The sequence below is a fragment of the Triplophysa rosa genome, linkage group LG15 (assembly GCF_024868665.1).
Source record: "Triplophysa rosa linkage group LG15, Trosa_1v2, whole genome shotgun sequence".
NCBI lineage: Eukaryota > Metazoa > Chordata > Actinopteri > Cypriniformes > Nemacheilidae > Triplophysa > Triplophysa rosa.
This window is the reverse complement of record NC_079904.1, coordinates 1,758,084-1,780,239: the sequence shown is the minus strand read 5'-3', so window position 1 is coordinate 1,780,239 and position 22,156 is coordinate 1,758,084. Positions and strand designations below refer to the sequence as shown.

At 37.6% G+C, this 22,156-nt stretch overlaps 1 long non-coding RNA gene and 4 other non-coding genes across 6 annotated transcripts; all 5 read right to left on the bottom strand.

The window, feature by feature from the left end:
• Nucleotides 1–13,487: 13,487 nt before the first annotated feature.
• LOC130565411 (uncharacterized) lies at nucleotides 13,488–20,436 on the bottom strand. 2 transcript variants are annotated; one of them, XR_008964374.1, is made up of 4 exons: nucleotides 19,168–20,436; nucleotides 18,878–18,979; nucleotides 18,274–18,329; nucleotides 13,488–17,680 (listed from the first exon to the last, which is right to left on the bottom strand). It is a non-coding gene; the product is annotated as an uncharacterized LOC130565411 (long non-coding RNA). The 2 variants fall into 2 exon arrangements; XR_008964373.1 differs by having other exon boundaries at nucleotides 13,488–18,329.
• Nucleotides 19,242–19,353, bottom strand: LOC130566458 (U5 spliceosomal RNA). Its single transcript, XR_008964470.1, has one exon. It is a non-coding gene; the product is annotated as a U5 spliceosomal RNA (small nuclear RNA).
• Nucleotides 19,802–19,917, bottom strand: LOC130566455 (U5 spliceosomal RNA). Its single transcript, XR_008964467.1, has one exon. It is a non-coding gene; the product is annotated as a U5 spliceosomal RNA (small nuclear RNA).
• Nucleotides 20,437–20,656: 220 nt separating the features above from the next.
• On the bottom strand, nucleotides 20,657–20,772 carry LOC130566457 (U5 spliceosomal RNA). Its single transcript, XR_008964469.1, has one exon. It is a non-coding gene; the product is annotated as a U5 spliceosomal RNA (small nuclear RNA).
• Nucleotides 20,773–21,444: 672 nt separating this feature from the next.
• LOC130566470 (U5 spliceosomal RNA) lies at nucleotides 21,445–21,560 on the bottom strand. Its single transcript, XR_008964480.1, has one exon. It is a non-coding gene; the product is annotated as a U5 spliceosomal RNA (small nuclear RNA).
• Nucleotides 21,561–22,156: the final 596 nt, after the last annotated feature.

Sequence of the window (22,156 nt, the reverse complement as noted above, 5' to 3'; positions counted from 1 at the left end):
ATGTTTGCTTGAGAGATTAATCGCGACTAATCGTTTGCAGAATAAAAGTTTTTGTTTACATAATATATGTTGGTATATAATATAAGAAATATTTAAGAAATATTTACATGTGTAAATACATGTTTATATTTATATATAATTTATATTATAATATTTAATATATAAATATATATTTTTCTTAAAATTATACATGCATGTGTGTGTATTTAATATACATAATTATCATACACAGTACACCAACGTATATTATGTAAACCAAAACTTTTATTCTGCAAATGATAAGTATTTTTTGCAGCACTAATCATTATGCAGCACTACAGCTGATACAATATCATCAAGTGTGAAGGAGGGACCAGAGATCTAAAGATTTGATTATCAGATCAAAGCAACCTTCTAGCATCCACCCACAACACCATAGCAACCACCGGAAAACCTGGACAACACTTCCCTAAGAACACCTTAGCAACCGTTGAGCATCAGGCATGGGCATGCAGAAAGGCACACTTCTGTGTCTCTGTGTACTGCATGTCTTATCGTGAGCATTTATTCCTGAATTACACTTTCAGCACTCATTTCAATAGTCAACTTTGTACATTCTAGTGACTAGAAGTAATTTTGAAACTAGCTCTCATTAGAGTGCTAGTAGTCTGACATGAAGTTCTATCATGTAGTCAAGATAAATGGTTACCTTACTTAACTTGTTTCAGAGACAGCACATTCCCTGTAGCAGATAGTGTAGACCCTGACAGAAGTTTTGTTCTGCAGAGCTGAAAAACAGCTTTTGAAAATTAATGGTTTTTGCTCTTTAGAGCAGCATGTTAAGAAAATCATAACAGGCCGTGCAGGACTCACAACACAACGGTGACGTTGTTGCTTTCCCAAATGTCACTGTGACCTCACATACACCATCATCATCTGAACAAAAAAATAAAACATCAGGTGGATAAAGTTGGACCTACAACTTCTTGAACAGACAAAAGTTAAAACTATAGAAACCCAATAGAAACCATCACAGAAATTCTATTGGTTTCCATTAAAATACCATCATGAACCATTAGCCTTTTCCATTACATACCAGTAGAAGCACAGTTTCCATTAAAACCAATACAAATCCCTTTAAAACAATTAAAACCATTATAACTTATTTAATGGGTTCTATTGTTATTTTTTCAGAAACCATTAAAAAAGTTATAATGGTTTTAATGGTTTTAACGAGATTTGAATTGGTTTTAGTGGAAATTATAATGGTTCTATTGGTATGTGATGGAATCTATTGGTGGGACGTTTAATTCTACTGGAATAATGCCCAAGATACACTAGAAAAATGAATTTTGTAATGGTTTTAATGGAAAAAGCTAATGGTTCATAATGGTACTTTAAAGGGGTGGTGCAATGGTGTTTCATGCATTCTGACTTCTTAACAGTGTTAAACGTGTGGTCTTCTCATGCTTAACATCGTCAACTTGTCAAAAAACGAGTTGGGCGTATTACGTAGTATTTCGGTGCTCGATACACTCCCCCAGCGATCGTACAGGTTTTGGAAAGTTTTTCTCGAACATATAAAATTGTTTCGTAACTATTGTTCTTAGTCCCTTATTGGACAATTCTCCCAGAAAAGCTGGATATAACGCTGGATTTGGAGATGGTTTGAAACTGATTTATTGAGCCGTCCCAGCGCTAAAAGATGCCGGACATGAACCGCATGCGGTGAGTGAAACTGATGTCTGTGTTTTGTTGGCAATGGGTGCACACGTGCTTTAGTTCAGCCTACCCCTCCCCCCCCACACGCGCCGTATGCTTTTGGAAATAATCGTACAGCTGTATCTATCTTTTATAATTGTGATCAAACTAAATACTCTTCCAAGATACGAAGTATGCAATACTACTCTATAGGTACTCAAGATTAATATGAGATTGGCAGAAACTGCGTGTGTTAGGGCCGCTTTAATTGAAACCATTAGAATTTCTGTAATGGTTTCTATTGGGTTTCTACAGTTTTTTTCAGCAGGGGTGTGTTTTGGGCGTTATTTCATCATCCCACCTATAGAATCCATCACACCAGTAGACACCATTAGTTTCATCCAATACAATTCCCATTATAATCATTAAATCCATTCGATTTTCCATTGTGATTTGGGCAGGGATCTATTGTTTTTAGAGCAAAGTTTTCTGTGTTAAACAAAATAGTTACGGATTCAAGCTTTAAACATTCAACATTCAACAAGATACAGCTTTTCTGTCTCCCAATTGGTATTGAGCACTGCGCTAGCAGCGCAAAGGTCATAGCTTCGATTTTCAGAGAACACACATACTGATAAAACATTTCCAACTTGAACGCACAGCAAAGTCGCTTTGGATCTTTGAATCTGCCAAATGCATAAATATTAATATAAACAAGATAAATACTTATACTGCTGAATACTGTTTTACATAATATTAAAAAACAGCAGTTGTACAGAACATTTCATATAAATTAACATTCAACCATAGAGGGGAAAAAAATCACACTTTTATTAAGAATCTTCTTATGCTAATAGTGACGGCTGTCAGTAGGCGATGCTCGCAGCAACATCTGCTTTCAATCAAACTGATTTATATTTCGTGTCAATCACGAACGGCAATAACAAAAGTAATGCCAACCGTTTGTCACTTGAAGGGAAACTGCCGTCACCCGAATACGCTCATTAACAAACTGATTTTAGATGAGCACATTAGATTTCCATTGCTAGCAGATCAATTATGCATTTGTTTATTCCTTTAGCCTTTTATTAAAAGGGGTTTGTTGCCAATGCGATGATAACTTTAATTCCTCCTGGGAAGTCTCTGTTTAGCGGTTTGGAAGTGGTGATCTGCATTCAAGTGATTCTGGACAGAAAGAAGAGGACACATCTTTATATTTTTGATTGAGAAACACAGCACATCAAAATAGAGCAAAGCAGGTGTTTGTTTCTATTGATGTTTATTTGGGTAGTTCATCATTCTCGAGATACAGCGCATGATGGCTAATTGCGGACAGTATAAAGGGGTCATATGACGAATATTATCGTTTGTTTTAGATGTAATGCAGTGTGTATACACGATTTAAGGTTCAAAAACGCTGTATTTTCCACATACCGTGGATGTTTGCATCTCCTCTTTGCCCCGCCTCTCTGAAACGAGCAGACTTTTTACAAAGCTCATCGCTCTGAAAAGCAAGGTGTGCTATGATTGGCCGGTTAACCAGTGCGTAGTGATTGGTCGAAAACTGCAAGCATGTGACGGAAATGTAACGCCTCTTACCATATTTAGATATATCTGATTCCAAAGCAATTGTTCTGACAGGTATGTCCACCTTACTTGTGTATACATTTGGGCGGTCTTAGTCAAATCAGACCACCAACTGACGAAGATTTGTGGGGGTGTGGCTACACGAGGCGTTTCAGGCAGGTCTGGGTGAGCATTCGCTTTTAGATAGAATGCATCTTTTGTTCCGATACTTTAATTTTTGCAATTGTATGTGTCTAATACATGCATGGGCAACTTATAACACACCAAAGACACAGAAAAACACGTATTTACACCATATGACCCCTTTAACACAATTCTTGACCAAGTCTAAATTCCCGATTATGACTTATGGGCAATACAACAGATCTTCAACCATGATATGATTGAGTAATATTTCAATCACATTCTGGAAGCAAAGCGCATGCACATGCATATTTTAAGCGTTTCATTTTCAGATCAACGGCTCTGTCTAGTTAGCTCTGAATAGAAAAGGTTAATAAAAACCTAGTTATCCAGACACGGCTGGGTCTCGATACGAAAATTTTATTGATATCTCACTACAGTGAGCCCGTCTCATCAGTACTGTTACGTGCATTTTATTGGGAGCTTCTTTCTTTTTAAAGCATGTCTTGGTTTTATTATAAGTAAGTATTACAAGAAAATACATTTGATCTCTGGGGTAAAGAAAACACGTTTACCATAATACGATTCAATAAAAGCAAGCATACACAGTACATTCATTGATTCACATCAGGTGTTTGATATGATAAGCATGAGGTGTGTTTTTGTAGTCGGGGGTAAAAATGACCTTGAAATGTAATATCACGGGTAAATATTGGCTCTTAATAAAACAGCACAGCTCATGTAAGTGTGAACAGTGTGTTTCGGGCCGAAGGGCTCGTCTGTCATGTGGATAATTGAAGTGCCGGGTTAGCATTACACGGAAAGCAGATGTGTATGTATGTACAGCATGGCCCCAGAGAATCAAGCTTACGGATATTAATGATGTTTCTCTCACCAGTGATGTGAGAATGAGGCTGACTGAGTCATGCAGGATTTTATTAGACGGGGTCAAATGGAGATTTTCCCCAGGGAGTGCTTTTTCCTGTTCTCTGATTTATTTTTGTAAAAACATTCGGATCTGGATCACAGATGGGGACGAGTCTGGCTGAGAACACACTGGCTGGTCATACTACTCTCGCTCATACTTATAGGTTACTTGAAACACAACCCTGACACTTAAGTATTAAACTTCAACCCAAAACTGTTTCAAAAGCAGAAGAGATAAAGGATTATAAAGAGAGATATGCTGTTACTTAAAGTGACCAGAATTATTAGAAAAAAACAGATGTGAGACTTGTATTGAAGGAGAAAACCAAGTCATATCTAGAGACCAGAAATATTCACTAATGACTCGCTAACACACTAGCAACCTCTAGAAACCACCCAGAACATCCTAACAACACTCTAGCAACCACCCAGAACATCCTAACAACAACCTAGCATCCACCCAGAACATCCTAACAACAACCTAGCAAACATCCAGAACATCCTAACAACCACCTAGCAACCACTAATAACCCCAACACACTAGCAACCTACAACAACACTAACAACACTCTAGCAACCACCCAGAACATCCTAACAACAACCTAGCAACCACCCAGAACATCCTAACAACACACTAGCATCCACCCAGAACATCCTAACAACAACCTAGCAACCACCCAGAACATCCTAACAACACTCTAGCATCCACCCAGAACATCCTAACAACAACCTAGCAACCACTAATAACCCACAAACACACTAGCAACCTCCACCAACACACTAGCATCCACCCAGAACATCCTAACAACACTCTAGCATCAACCCAGAACATCCTAACAACAACCTAGCAACCAACCAGAACATCCTAACAACACACTAGCATCCACCCAGAACATCCTAACAACAACCTAGCAACCACCCAGAACATCCTAACAACACTCTAGCATCCACCCAGAACATCCTAACAACAACCTAGCAACCACTAATAACCCACAAACACACTAGCAACCTCCACCAACACACTAGCATCCACCCAGAACATCCTAACAACACTCTAGCATCAACCCAGAACATCCTAACAACAACCTAGCAACCAACCAGAACATCCTAACAACACACTAGCATCCACCCAGAACATCCTAACAACAACCTAGCAACCACCCAGAACATCCTAACAACACTCTAGCATCCACCCAGAACATCCTAACAACAACCTAGCAACCACTAATAACCCACAAACACACTAGCAACCTCCACCAACACACTAGCATCCACCCAGAACATCCTAACAACACTCTAGCATCAACCCAGAACATCCTAACAACAACCTAGCAACCAACCAGAACATCCTAACAACACACTAGCATCCACCCAGAACATCCTAACAACAACCTAGCAACCACCCAGAACATCCTAACAACACTCTAGCATCCACCCAGAACATCCTAACAACAACCTAGCAACCACTAATAACCCACAAACACACTAGCAACCTCCACCAACACACTAGCATCCACCCAGAACATCCTAACAACACTCTAGCATCCACCCAGAACATCCTAACAACAACCTAGCAACCAACCAGAACATCCTAACAACACACTAGCATCCACCCAGAACATCCTAACAACAACCTAGCAACCACCCAGAACATCCTAACAACACTCTAGCATCCACCCAGAACATCCTAACAACAACCTAGCAACCACTAATAACCCACAAACACACTAGCAACCTCCACCAACACACTAGCATCCACCCAGAACATCCTAACAACACTCTAGCATCCACCCAGAACATCCTAACAACAACCTAGCAACCAACCAGAACATCCTAACAACACACTAGCATCCACCCAGAACATCCTAACAACAACCTAGCAACCACCCAGAACATCCTAACAACACTCTAGCATCCACCCAGAACATCCTAACAACAACCTAGCAACCACTAATAACCCACAAACACACTAGCAACCTCCACCAACACACTAGCATCCACCCAGAACATCCTAACAACAACCTAGAAACCACTAATAACCCACCAACACTCTAGCAACCATCCAGAACATGCTAATAACTGTTTAGCAACCACCACCAAGAACACTTTTAAGCAAACATAATCTCTTTTCTTTTAAGTATTATGGAGATTTTTAACTTTTTTTAGGGGCTAATTTGTTGTTTTGTTTATAAAGTAACAATGTTTTTCATTCAGACTCAGCTGTGATCATCTATCATCCGCTGACTGAGTGACCTAGAGTCGCCTGCACAGCACATCAAACTTTAAATTTATACAGTCTAATGTTCTTACAGGCCCGTTAATGAATGGATACGGTCATAAGCTCAGTCCCTGACGCGCTCATTACGCCAGTGTGTTTGTCTTTCTCTGCACTCATTTACTATTATCGATTTCTTCGTACTTGCACAACCTCTTTTCCAATATCAGCAAGCAAGCACTGCCTATTAGCCGAGTGTGTTTTATAATATAGAACTCCACTGCACGTGGGAATAACATGAATCCCAGCGCGGCACGAGCACTTGTGTGCAATTACAAACAAGAATACAATTTCATTTCACCCGATTTCCAAAGTCCATATATGTTTACAAGAGAGACAGAACAGTGAAAAGCTTTTTCCCTCGCTAACAGCTTATTTTGCCATCGAGACGCACGTCCACAGCAATATTATTTCTTTCTAATATGTTTTTCTGCCATTCAAATGGATTTTGAACAAAAGGGGAAGATTCCTTTTAATGTAAGTGCGTCTGTGAGACCTGTGATTCCCCGAACACTTTATTCTGATTGTTTATGTTCAGCAGTTAATAAACGAAGCTGAACAACGTGATGCTGGTGATCTGAGTCCTGAGACAGAGACTGTTTTAATATTTACACTGAGACTCTCTGAGGCTCACAGGTCAAAGACTGTATGCATGTGTTTTTAATATATAGACACTATTAGTTTAGCCAAAAAAACATTCTGTCATTATTTATTCAAATCTGTATGTGATTCTCTCTTCTGTGGAACACAAAATAAGATACTTTGAGGAAGGTTTCGTGTTCATACAATGGAAGTCAATGAAGTTCAGTGTTGTTTGGTTATCAACATTCCTCATAATATCTTCTTTTGTGTTCTGCAAAAGAAAGAAAGACATGCAGGTTTGGAATGACTTGAGGGTGATTCAATGATGGAAGGCTTTACATTTTTGGCGAGAAGGCTTGAACAACATTCTTAAATTCTCCAACAAGTCTCCATCAGATCTCCAAGAAGTCTGATTGATGACTAGGAAAAACAAACAAGATGTTACAGTTTTCTTTCGATTACTTCACAATACAAGCAATTTGCTTACTGAACAATGCGAAAATATTTGTGCAGGAAAATAAGAGAAAAATCCTACACATTGAGCAAATTGAAAAAAAAAGCAAACTGATATAAAACTTTTTTCTTTTTTTAAATGTTAAATAAGAAAACAACATCTGCCTATGAAGTAAAAAATCACTTTCCCTTTCAATTAACCTTTTTTTGATATAGGCAGATTTACTTAATTACTCAACAAAATTTCTCGTTTTCAGCATAGTTTTATAATTTTTACATAAAAAGGCTAAAAGTCTTTAAAACAAATATGTGTCTGTACTAATACCTATTTAAAGCTTCTATACAATTATGAAAAATTGAGAAAAGCCAAATAGAAAATCCATTTAAAACAAAAATACCCTTCCGGGGGAGAGAGACAGCAAATAAAAATGCATGATATTATAATCTTCAAACTATTATAATGTCAACCAGATCTGGATCCAGTGTAAAAGGACTTCTGACTGATGACCAACACAAAGTCTTGCTTTATGAACTCATTTCACTCCCATAAATGACATTGTGGGTAATAAACTCTTTCTTTTCAAAGACCGGCCTCAAAGAAACTCTGTAGGGTTTGTTGAAAACAGTCACTACGTGGAAGGTTATAAACGTTTATCTTTCCATAGATTCATCTAAAAATCGCATTGCGAGATTGTCGCAGGCTTGCCGGGAGATTATTAGATTTCTAGGAAAGTCAATAAAAGCCTTCATCATTAAAGCGAATAAATATTCTCTCCCCTCCAAGCAAATCTCAAATCCAGCATTTCTCAAATGCTTTTCCATGTCTTTTTCTATTTATCATCGACAATATAACGCTGACGCGCACAGTTTTACCTCGTGGCCTTCTCTATGAACATGTAGCGGTGGGAACAAGAAAACTTTCCAATAACTCATGCATGACTTTATTAGAATAGATTCACCTCATCTGTCTTCCGTTGGAAGATGTCCATGTCTCCGACACATAACTTGTGCTAAGTTAATCTTTTATTTCATAGATTTGTAAATTTTAGAATTATGTTGTCACATGACCAACCATCAGTTGAGGAGCCATGTTGAGTAGTAAAGCTTTCAGTCCTGCAAAAGTTTGACATGTTCACAGTCATCTCAGTAATGTTTCAGATTTAAAATCTTGAGCAAATCTGAGCATAGTTTGAGACTTTAGAAAATGAATATGGACTATCTTTTTATAATAAACAATGAAAGTAAAATCTCAAATCAATCTCTATTTTACATTTTGCTCTCAAGTAAAACCAACTGAGGAACTGAAATCCAAATTAAAAGAAGAGATGTCTACAAATGTTTGATGTTGATTACTTTTAGAAGCTTTTTGCTCCTAACGTGTGTTTTTCCATCGCTGGTTTTCAAAAAGAATCCCACAATCAGGGTTTTTCCTGCATAGAGAAATTGGAGGCGGCCGCCTCAGTCAAACTTCGTGCCGCCTCCGACTCTCTGCAAAACTATGTCGAGTGTCTTCACAAAAAAACACTGCGGGCATTAAACAAACTTTAATTTGTAACTGCACTTGCGGCATTATGCAACAATGGCGGCACTCTTTCGTTATAAGCACAGTGAGGCGCTGAAGAGTTCAGTAGAAGAGCTTAGGAGCTGTTTGACGGATGTTCATGTGTTCAATTTCTTGAAAAGGTTTCTTAAATTAACGTGTTGTACATCATTGTAATGTCTTTAGCTGTGAAGTTGGCTCGTTGAATCAGCGTTATACTGTACACAGCGAGTTCGCCATTATGAACGCACATTGCGAACAGAACGACTCGCAAACAAATGACTCCTTTGAACCGATTCGTTTAAACAGAATGTAAGAGATCAGCGAATCATTCAAAGCTCAGTGAACCACAAGAGAATGTAGGATGTGAATGAACTTTGCTCATTTAGTAAGACTGGTTAATTAAGGGCTGAAGTTAGTTGAAAAGGATGAAAAGCTTACATTAAAATGTTCAACTTTTCTGTTCGTGTGAATAAATGTAATGTTTCATATAACTTATTATTAGTTGTCATTTTCATCAAATTTTTAGAACTTTAATAGAAGTGTTTTGTTAAGCCACTTAAAGGGACTGTGGGCCTACACGCGCGTTGCAACACCTCCGCCTCATTTTGAGCCAGGAAAAACCCTGCACAATCAACATCTGATTGGTATATTTCTTTTTTTTGAAGCAGTGGAGACAATTTACGTCTCATCCTCATGTTGCCCTGGAGCGCTCAAGTTAATTCATTCATTCACGTGTGGAGAATGAAGATTTAGCATTGTTAGTTACACACAAAGAGCAACATTTCAGGGAGATTAAAGCGTCCTGCCCACTGCGGCACATGCTATGAATTCATTAACCATTGAAGACGAGCGAAACTAGATTTCTTTAGAAAAGGAAATTGCCGGCCTCATGTGCACATCTATTCTGACCTGATGCGAAACACTTCATTGTTGTAAGACAGTTCTGATCGAAACAACAGCTTCAGCTTTTTAACTAAAACTATGGGTCACACAATGCACACAACGGTTCTTATAATGATCATCTAGACTTCTGTCCTCAGAAACAGATTATAGAAAAATCACAGCAGCACTGGAGAAGACTGACTTGAAAAAGATTATCCACAACAATTTATTTGAAGGACCCACTCACAATCAGAATCAGAAAGAGCTTTATTGTCAAGAATGTTCGCACATACAAGGAATTTGTTTTGGTCATCCAGTGCACAGCAGTACAGAGACCATAACACAAAACACTACAATACACAGATGACCTATATATAATAATTCTGTATATGAAACGTATATTCAGTATAAAAATAACCATTAAAATAACCAGTCATTTCAAGTCATCTTGCAGGCTTGTTGGAAGTTTGTTGGTTAAGAAACACTGCTCTCGAGTTTCAAACCAGATGCCTCACATTATTCTCAGTATTCTAATCGAGTCAAAGATCTCAAAATTAATTCAAAAGGAAGGAGACTCAAAGTCTGTGGTAAGCAACTGACTGGAAAGTTTATTGCTTTTTATTCTTTATAGTTTTACATGTGTACACCCCGAATCGAGTTTCTCATGGAATGCTGAATCAGCGTCTACGGTAACTCAATTTCAATGAGTTATGATGTATGTAGTTAAGAGCAGTGTTGTATCTTAGCGAGCATATGGTGTAAATCATCAAAAAGCTCCTGAGGGCCACTGTTTCGCTGCAAACCTAATTAAACGCATAATTAAAATTTTCGAACATGGGATCTGAGCATCATCCAAATAAAAACATGCGTCTGTCTATTAATATGACAACATATAAGGAAATTTCATTTTAAATAACAAGCCATACACTTTAAATAACAAACCATACATTTTCACATTTATTGGTCAGCACCGTAATGGTCAGCTCTGGGATGTGATGGTCACATTTGTGGTGGTGAGCTATTATGTGATGGTCAGCATTGTGATGTAATGGTCAGCTCCGTGATGGTCACCTGTGTGTTGTGTTGGTAAGCACAATAATAGTCAACTCTGTGTTGGGATGCTCAGCACTGTAATGGTCACATTTGTGATGGTGCGCTATTATGTGATGGTCAGCATTGTGTTGTGATGGTCGGCTCTGTGACGGTGAGCTATTATGAGACGGTCAGCTCTGTGGTGGTGAGCTGGTATGTGATGGTCAGCTCTGTGATGATCTGCAAGATGTGTTACGCTCAAACTTCAATAATAAAAGGGTAAGAAATCAAATCACCAATGATGACCAACACATGTAGCGATGCCCGAATTAGCAAACGCCACTAATTACAATCATGTGTAGACAATTATACCATTACATGTCAAAGAAAAAGCAAATTACACAAAATTATTTGTGCTAGTGATCTGTAACGTGTATAGATTCCAGTATAGACTGTGTTTTATGTGCTCTGTCATTATTAATATAAACACCATTGACATTCCTCACTTTTCTACAGACTGTAAACTGACCCCCAAAACACTTCATCTCATATCACAAATCATTTCATTTTTGTCAGCAATTGTTGTCGCCGGCAAACATTCTGATAGATGCAGGCGAAGCGTTTACAGAGCGATGATGTTCAGCTGTACAAATGAATAGAAAACAGGAGGTGCTATGGGCTCATTTTTCACTTTATAATGACCCATGACATCCTGGAGGAAACGTGTTCAGGTTCAGCGTGAATAATGATGGCGGTCTGCATGCACGTTACGGTGTAAGCGAGCAGATACTTCCCGTTGTGCAGGAACCGTAAACTCGCACGATTCCCTGAGACACCTCCAGGTTCATTTCTTGTGAATAATTTGTGCTTCATTAATGGAAAATTAAATTCCAATGTTTCCATACATGAATAATGTGAACAAAATCATCTACCAGCGGCCCTTAAGCAAAGAGACGTTCCCTACCGCTACAGATGCTGTAAACTAAAGACTGTAGTCATTATCTGTCTATACTATCTTAAAGGTGCATTGTTTATGTATTGTTTTTTAAGTATGCACACAGACTTTGGACAAGTAACTGACCATTACATCTCAATGCTGACCATCACATCACAAAGCTGACCATCACAATGCTGACCATCACATAAGAGCTTGCATCACAGATTTGACCATCACAGATGTGACCATCCCATGGTGTCACATGTGTGTCAAATGAATGTAAAACTTTCATTTACTTACAGATGAAGATTTTGTGGTTATTAACTCGCCCTGGATGGATTCAAATGTGCATGTTGTTGTTTTAACTGTCAACGAAAAAAGGAAAAATATTACCTGCAGGAAAATGACCAGGGCTGCCATGCCCTAGCAACCACACGGCAATGTGTCAACACCTTAGCAACCACCCACGGTACAAGTTTAATGTGTGTACACTATCTTCAACCTCAACATTCTGCTTTAGGAACACAAGATGCCTCACAAGTTCTAACGTTTGGGAGTGACATTTGCAGACAACGGGTCGCTTCTTTTGATCCTGAGCTACCCTGAAGCTTCGTCCGCAGCTGCTGTGTCTGATCTAAGGCTTTCCTCGCTCGTGGACCTTTGATGCTCGGCAGGTTTTCTGTAAAGCTGCTTTGAAACAATATGTGCTGTGAAAAGCGGCGTACAAATGAAACTGAATCTGCACAACTGGTCTGTGAACGCTGTTGGAGTATCGCAAGCGTGAGGTCTCGAGTGCACACACTTTAGTATACAAGTTGTGCAACAGCACTCGGTACTGAAGGGCCGGTTAGGTTAACAATCGTTCACGTACGCATGTTTACACAAAATTACACTAGTTGACCTGAAATACTGAATAATATAAAATACTGCATAATATAAAGCTAACTTTTAATATCATATTTAATTATTTTTTTTACTTGAACTTTTTTATATTTTATGACACTATGATGCACAGTCATTAAAGTAACAATATCAAAATACAACAAAAGCACGCACATCATCTTGAAATGGGTGCTTGACCAAAACAAATCATATCAGAAAAATGTACGAAAAGTTCAAAGCTCCAAAAATATATATATTTTTTAAATAGACTTTCAAAAGAATGTGTAATCGAGCACAAAGGCTCTTCATTAGGTCATTTTGTGGAAGTCCATTTTAAAAAAGTTATTTTTTGGAGCTTTGGTGTGCCAACTTTTCATACATTTTTCTGATACAGTAATTAAAATAATCAATACTGATGTACAGTTACATAAAAATAATACGCAATAATAATTAATTAATTAAGTTGCAAAACAAAAAGCCATTATTGAGCAAGTATAGAAAAAAAGTATTGTTGATAACTCTGCTCTTATCGTTGTACAGATTCATCATGTCAGGAATGAACTGAACCGAAAAAAGTAGATTTTAAACCCAGGTAAGCAACCTGCAATTTAATGTTTTAAACAGAGATGGCGATAGAGAGGCAAAAGCAACTGATTGCAGCATAAAGTGTAGCTTTGATGAAATGAACCTCATGTGGTATTTTCATCACATTTTACACAACAATTAGTTTAACAATAATTGTCAGAACCCTTTAAAATCCCCACGAAGATCCCCATTTACGACCTCACGGTCCTTTGGAGAACTGGTTCCAATGGGACCTGAATCTACAACCTTCACCAAGAAGGCCTTTACATGTTATTCCACACAGTAAACGCCAAGGTAAGCATTCATTAGCAAAACAATGTTCAATTCTAAACTCCTATGATCCTTGGAGGCTGTAACGCACAGGGATTGAGAGTTCTTAATGGCATCCCATTTGTCATTTAAATGCATTAGACAGACAGCCATTTATTAAGTGGAGGTTATGAAATCAAGACACAGACAAAAAAACTGAAGTGGCACAAAAGAAAACCTACATTGGTTTACCCGCACACATACAGCTCACTACAGAGTGTGCGTTCTACTCGTGTTCACTCTTAAGGGGCCACAGAACCCCTGCTCTCCAGTACTTAACTGTTATTATTACTCAGAAAATGCAGAGACACAGGCGACGATGATCTCAATGATGGCAGCACATGCCCATCACAGGTACAAGGCAGATTAGCTCTCGGTGTTGAAGATTCAAGAGATCCTTGATGGGATAAACACCTTTAAAAAATGTATGTCTGACTTTGTATGATAAAACAACACACAAAATGTAAACATATGATCAGTTTATCTGAAATACAGATATCTTGCTTATATGTTGAACATCAAGTTCTCAGTCGACCGGTTCGTGTTCTAGAAACATTGGCGTTTCAACGCTTCCAGCGCAGATAAGATGCGGTCCGCTGATGCACATCTCAGCGTGTCAGAACTGAAGAGACGCACCTGTGGAACAGAATTGAAAGTGAACTTTAGATTCACACATGAATGAAGACCTTTTCAATTTGCCTGCCTCAGTTTGTCTGTCAGAAACGAGAAGCGACAGTTTGAGTAAGAGAAGGCGGTTGAAATTAAACAACTCGCACCGATGCCGTCTGACAGAAAGAAAAGGGCAGCGACTTTGATCTGATCTGATTTCAACCAGCTGAAAAACAGTCTGTGAATCAGATGGCCGTCTCATACCTGCTGAAAAATGAACGTGAATTCGTACAGAAGAAGCTCTGCGTGAGTGACCTATGTAACCGAGGGCACGATTTCAGACTTATCATCTCAGATCAACGTTCACAAAAGCAAAGTTTCTTTTAATGACTAACCTTAAATGTCTTGGTTATTCGGAGGGGAAGTGGAAAAATCTTTCACCAATTACTCATCCTCGTGTCAATTCAAACCTGTACGAGTTTCTTCTGCAGAACACACGATATTTTAAAGAACGTCGATAACCAAACTACATTGAACCCCATTGACTTCCATTGTATGGAAACAAAACCACCGAAACATTTCAGACAAAGGGTTTAGAATGACATGAGAGTAAACAAAAGCTGACAGAATTTGTATTTCTAGGTGAACTATCCCTTTAGGTCAAATTTATAGAAAAATAAATCTTTGAAACCTCGATATGACACTTCAAGTGAAATCAAGGCGACAGTTTAAATCGTCCGTGACACTAGAAGACATCTGGAGGTCATTTCTGAACATCCCATGTCCTTCCGCTGATGTTTAATGGTAGAGGAGAGATGACTCCAGTCGGCTGTGCTCATTTAAAGAGGAGCGGGCAGGAGTTCACTCTGAATGTTGTTAAATGTCACTCGCTGATCTTTCTGCACTCCAGAGTAATTCAGCTTCACCTCGGTGTTTAGCAAAAGGCTCAAGTGGACACATAAGAAACTCTCAGAGATTTACTGCTGCCATAATCCAGAGTCACTTTGAGTTGGTTCACATGTTCAAATATCAGTCAACTTTGAACTAGATGTGATATTTAACCATTTCACACGGACATGTTGATCAAGAAGCTGAAGACATACTCGACTACTTGGTAATAGGGCTGTGCAAAAATATAGATACAGAAAACTAATCGCAATATTTTTTTTAAATGATAGTGTATCGAAAGTCTAACCTCTACTATTAATGCATTTTTTAAATCATGTTTTAACATCACAGTACACACGGCCATTGTCTCAAGCATGAGCGAGCATGCCGCTCCAGCTTCCTGAGCTGTAGGTTACAATGGAAATTGTATTGGTTTTAATTGAAACTATAATCGAGCCTACTGACATGTGATGGATTCTATTGGTGGGATGTTAAAAAATACCCCAGGTGGTCCACAGCAAGTTGTATTTTCAGCTTTATTTTCTTCTTACGTTTTTTGCAATAAAATTGCAATATTTTTTGTATCTAAATTTATTGCAATATATTGTTCGTGATATGTATCATATCGCAAAGCCCTTGCCAATACACAGCCCTGCTAACATACTGTACATCACCGAATGAAAATCGTGTAAAATTGAGTTTGCAGCTTACTTGCATAAAATGAACACATTTCTGCAAATTCTGGACAAAAGACGACTGAAGATGCTAAAAGTCATTTATTTCGATTTTCTTTAGTTACAACATAATTCAACGAATGGTTGGGTCAAAAGAGGACAAACCCAACCATTGGGTTAAGTTAAGGGACAGCTCACCCAAAAATAAAAGTTCTGTCATCATTTACTCACCCTCGAGTTGTTGCAAATCTTTGTAAATGTCTTTGTTCCGATGAACACCCTAACCCTAACTAAAAAAAACAATAGTGGGTTAAAACGACCCAACATAGATTCATTTATAACCCACCCGTTGGTGTCGAGTTCGTCTCTTTGTGAAAGTAAGTGTATTGTTCTAAAAAGTAGAAAAAGGTTTAAAGAGTAAGTGACCCTAAACTTTTGAACAGCAGTGTGTGTTTAATACAGATGATCTGAGACACTTGTAATGCTAATAACTCCCAGAATGGAAAAGGGACAGAATACTTTGCATAATACTTGATCTCACAAGGCCACACAACTTCCACAAGCATGCGGGTACATCAGAACTTTACAGCTTCAAGCTGTTAACCCTTTCTGACATATATAGTATATGAACATACAAACACACACAACAGAGTCTGCTTGACTTTTCCCCTTCATTCCCTGTGAGCGCAGGAGATGGTGTGGAATATTCGATTAGCTCTGCCTCGGCTGATCGTCTTATCGTGACTGACTCTTAACTTCTATCCTATTTGCATGTTTCTTTTCACAGCGGAGTTCAGAAACGCCCTTCGGGTTTTAATTCAGCCTGCCACCTTTAACTCGCACGGTCCACATCTGCAGCTATTAGCATTTCTCTGAATATTCAAGTCAAATGTGTTTGGCAGTCTGGCGCCTCCTCAAGGTCCTGTTGGTACTGCATTGGAAAACAAATCACGCGTTTCTGTTTGGAAATAAAACAATGTACATTGCATGAATTCACAAATAAATGCTATGAAGCTTTTAAATGAAAAACATTATTGTTGCTTGAGTCAGAACATCATAGCCTTAGGTAAGTAAACTAGCACCTAGCAACACCTTAGCAACCATATAGCGAACATCAAGGCTACACAAAAAATTATTTGATTAAAATATTCAACTAGACAAAATAAAAACAATAGGTGAAAATAATTTAAAATTCCATTAAATATTCATGTTAAACAATACAAAACATTTTCGCCCCTTAAAAACTAAAGAAAATAAACATTTATAATTTATAGGAGGAAATTTACTAAACTGCCATGAAAAATATAGCTGGGCTTCCATTTCTAAAAGAAAAATATGTTGTAATTTTTTGTCTTTTGATTTTGTAATAAATTATAAGTTTCACAAGATTTACTCTGAAATTCATAAGAAAACAATATGACAAATACAACACAAGGTTCAGGCAGAACAGGATTGGGGTGAAATTAAACGCTCATATCCATTTCCGTCAAATCTCTACAAGAATACACAAAGGAAAGTGTTTTTCTCAACAAGACTTTTTGTTTTCCTTCAAGATGAAACCATGCGTGTGTTTGACGCTGGTGTGGAAAATAATAGGTGCAAAGGTCAAACCCCAATTCAAAGACTGTGAAGAACAAGAGTACTCATGTGCACTCAGAGGCAGCCGCTGTGCGCAGGTACAAACCATGTGGAATGTTTCCATGCCAACCGACCTGGGAAGCAACGTTTGAAATTTCCTGTTATCTTGATTGCAAGCGCATCGGCTTGTGGCCACTGTGTAAATCATAAACAGAAAAGGGCCTGGGCCCGGTTGCATAAAGCACCTTAAGTGTAATTTTCCCTTAAGTGTGTCCTTAAGTATACCTTAAGTTTTACTAAAGTTATTCTCCTATTGTCTTTGGTAAAGGAAAATCACCCCTTAAGTGTCATACTTAAGGGAAAAACTTAAGGTGCTTTATGCAACCGGGGCCTGGCCTCTATTTTACTATTAGAATGGGGTTTTTCAGCGGAAAACTGTCTTACTTTCTTTCACTATCGTTTAACGTTCACCTCACCCTGATTTTAATATAAACCCATGAAAAACATTTACTAACAGAAAATTAAAATACAAACTTAAACCACTTTGGTTTCGTCAAAGTACATTGTATTGAGAATATTGCATAATACCATTTATTCCATATGCTGTATGTTTTCTATATTTTCTTCCTCCAAATCTACATCTATCTATACTGATGTAAATATTTTTGCAACAGATAAAAACTGTGAAAAGTACTACAGAAATAAAATTGAACTTTATTGAACAAACCTGTATGTTTGTTTTAATGGGTCATAATTCTCACACAGCTCAGCTTTCATCCAAAACTGTCAAGCAATAAAAAAGACACCATGTCATCATAAATGCATATTATATAATATAACCTGTGCAACAGGTCCCCTTTAGATATTCTGCAGAGCAAAAAAACTGTTTGTATCAACATGAGAGTGAATAAATACAAGTGTTGTTTTCAATGAAATTTTCCTATTAGGAAAATTATTCCTGTTTTTCTATGTGACAGTTTAGGTTGTTTTGGTGACAAAAATACTGTTTATGGATAAGATAAATGTCTTAATGATATGGCTATACTGTGGTTTACTGGGTGTGAATATTAATATATTTCTGCCGTATGGCGAATCAGCACACGGGACTTAAAAAGTTTGACATTTACTCCATCTAGTGTCAGAGAGCAGAATTACACTGTATTTGGTTCCCCTTCATTAACCTTCTTTTTTAAAAAATAGTCAGTTGTAAATACAGACAAAACATTCGCTCGGATTTTTATAAAATTCAAATAAGTTACTGTACGTGAATTTCTTTTCCAGCAGGGATATTATTGACAAACATAAAGCGGACTTAATGTAAAGAAACGTACCTTTGATCGATGAGGTGATAATCCTTTTAGTAAAATGAACAAACTTCTTTTCTATCCCAGAGTAAAATGGCGACTTTAAATTTCCCGATGGTCCAAAAAACACTGAAGAGAGACAAGACACCGTCCGTAGCCAAAAGTACATTTAGTTTTTTTATTAATGCTTTTGAAAGTTTAGAGTTTGGTTGTACTTTATTTTATAACAAAGGTCGTTAACTAAACTCAAAAGATAAATAAAGTTTGCACAACGACTTAAATGGTAATTGTTATTTATGCAAAACGCACGTACTTACCCCACAACTTCTCTTAACACCATAACTACGTCATCAAGTGACATACGTTAAATCTAATTTTTGCTCCAAAAGGAAGCCCCGCCATTCAGCAGGGCGTTAAAAAAATTATACTCGTGGTGTTCCTCCCCATGGAAATATTAAGTAAAAGGCGAAAGATTTATACGATCTGAAGCGAAACATGAGCGTATTGTTGTGATGACGCCAGAGCACGAGCACGAGCAGGTCCCCGGGTGACAGAAACACGCTACATCACGAGACCAGTAACAACACGACGAAAACTCGGCTTCTGGGAAAAGCATTACAGTTACTGAATCCAAGCAAATAATATAATGTGTTAGGATTATTGATATGTTTAAAAATGTGCGTGTGACGTCATACAGTTCACGCCCATGGCGTATCTCGTGAGATTCTGTGCATTCTAACAGATCCCTCCTCCAACCCAAATCGTAACGTCCTAAAGTAAGGGCTGCGCAAACTAATTATAGCACAAAATATCAGAACCCCAGCGAAACACTTCTATTGTTATTTATAGCAAATTACACATCACAAACATAACAATCTACAACACATAACATTCAGCACGTTAATCACTTCACAGATAACATCACAAACTCTTACTTTAACCATTTAGAGAAGCCCCGCTGTGTAGCAGGGCATCGAAAAATTAGTTTATACTCATAGTGTTCCTCCCCACGGAAATCTTTAGTAAAAGGCGAAAGATTTATACGCTCTGAAAAGAAACATGAGTGTACTAATGAGATGACGACACGAGCAGTTACCCTGGTGACAGAAACACGCTTCACGAGACCGGTAACCATAGATATGCCGGTAACAACACCACGGCGGCCCTGAATAATGCACTTCCGCATCTTACTGCACCTCTTTTACAGTTTTAATATGTAAAATTCAACATCCTATGATGTACTGCTATTTTTAATCATTTTCCAGGTTTTAAACAATTTCCTATTTTTTCTTCCCGTCTCTATTGCTTTTGTGTTAAAATATAACTGTTATTTTGGTCAAGCTGCTTTGCAACGATGCAAATTGTGAAAGGCGCTTTTAAAATAATACTGAATACCAGGTTAAATCTAATATTACAGTTAACGAACTAACAGGGATAATAAAATATACCAAGGCCATTATTTTATGTCTATACTGGTTTCCTCACAGCAGTTAAACAAAACTGCAAATTCGCCACATACAAATATGTATCTAAGTTGGTGGGTATGGTTTTTTTATATTTCCGTATATGACGTCTACTTAATGTAACGAGCAACACCATGTGGTCTAATCAAGGGCCATTTAAAGATTTTATCATTACACTCTCTGAACACACAACACTACTTTCACTCCAAAAGACAATATACACATAATTGTCAAGTCTGAGCACACTATAAGAACAACAAACAAAATACAAATTATAGATACTTAATAATAATACATGAAATCTTTGTGAGATTTATTATAATCTTATTTTAACTCGTGAATAAGCCCCACCGCTTGGCAGGGCATCGAAAAATTAGTTTATACTCATAGTGTTCCTCCCCACGGAAATCTTTAGTAAAAGGCGAAAGATTTATACGAATTGAAGCGAAACATGAGTGTACTGCTGTGATGACGCCAGGAGCAGCTACCCGGGTGACAGAAACACGCTTCACGAGACCGGTAACCACACGACGGCCCTGAATACTGTCCTTCTTTAGTTTTTATTGTAAAACCAACGTACTATGATTTAATTAGGTTTAAATCATTTTCACGGTTTTATATAATGTCTTATGTTGTCGTCTACTGTTTTTTTTTACGTTAAAATATATTTTCGGTTTAGCTCCTTTGCAACAATGCAAACTGTGCTATTAAGATAGTATTCAATATTACAATATAAGTATGTTTGAGCCAAGTTAAAGCGCTAAACCGTGAAATATAATAATGAAGTTAATGAACAGAGATGAAGTATGTCAGGGCCATTATTTTACGTTTTACAGGTTTCCTCAAAGCAACTGCGGATTCGCCACTGACAAATGTTTATCTAGTTTAGCAAGTCAATAGTCATGGGTTCGTTACTTCATTTAATGTACCTAGCAGCACTATCCAATGTAATCTATTCTTAATCAAGAATGTTTTTCGTCGTATTCTGTACAACAGACTCAGGCAACAGCGTTGGATAAAAACACGTCAAGCTTAATTTAATAACAAGTAAAGTCTTAAAAACTCATTTAAGACTATATGTAATTAACACAAATCAACGACCATTGAAATCTTATATTCACTCCTTTGAGAAGCCCCACAGCAAAGCAGGGCATCGAAAAATTAGGTAATACTCATAGTGTTCCTCCCCACGGAAATCTTTAGTAAAAGGCGAAAGATTTATGCGATCTGAGGAGAAACATGAGTGATCTGATGAATGCACAGCACGAGCAGGTACCCCATTGATAGAAACACGCTTCACGAGAACGGTACGAACTACACATAGTAATAGTGAACATCATTAAACACTGAATATTGCTAAAACCTTGAATATAACAAAGTTATATACAACGCAAATAAAAAACCAACAAAAAGTTAAAAAACCGTGCGAAATGAAACTTCCCATTGCATTGTGGGTACAAGTTTTACTTCCGTATTCGTCATCAACGCCCACGCCCCTCAACGTGCTGACGCTTTGCAGGGCGTCTGCAGCTTCACAACTGACAAAGGAAAAATAAAAACAATTTAAAGAATTCTGCGAAGAAGTTTTATGACAAGTATTAACATTCACACTAATATTACGTTATACAGAGATACAATCTTTAAAACAACAAAAACGCAACACACAAGCCGCAAGGAACCGCTTTAAGCCCTTAAAATTGCATTTAAGACACAGTTATTTTGTCAGCAATTACAAAATAAATGATTCTTTAAAACTGCAGTATATTCTCGTCAAAAAATAAAGAATAGGAATATAAACATGCCATATTAATTTTAGATCACATAACACGGTTAAGCTGCTGTA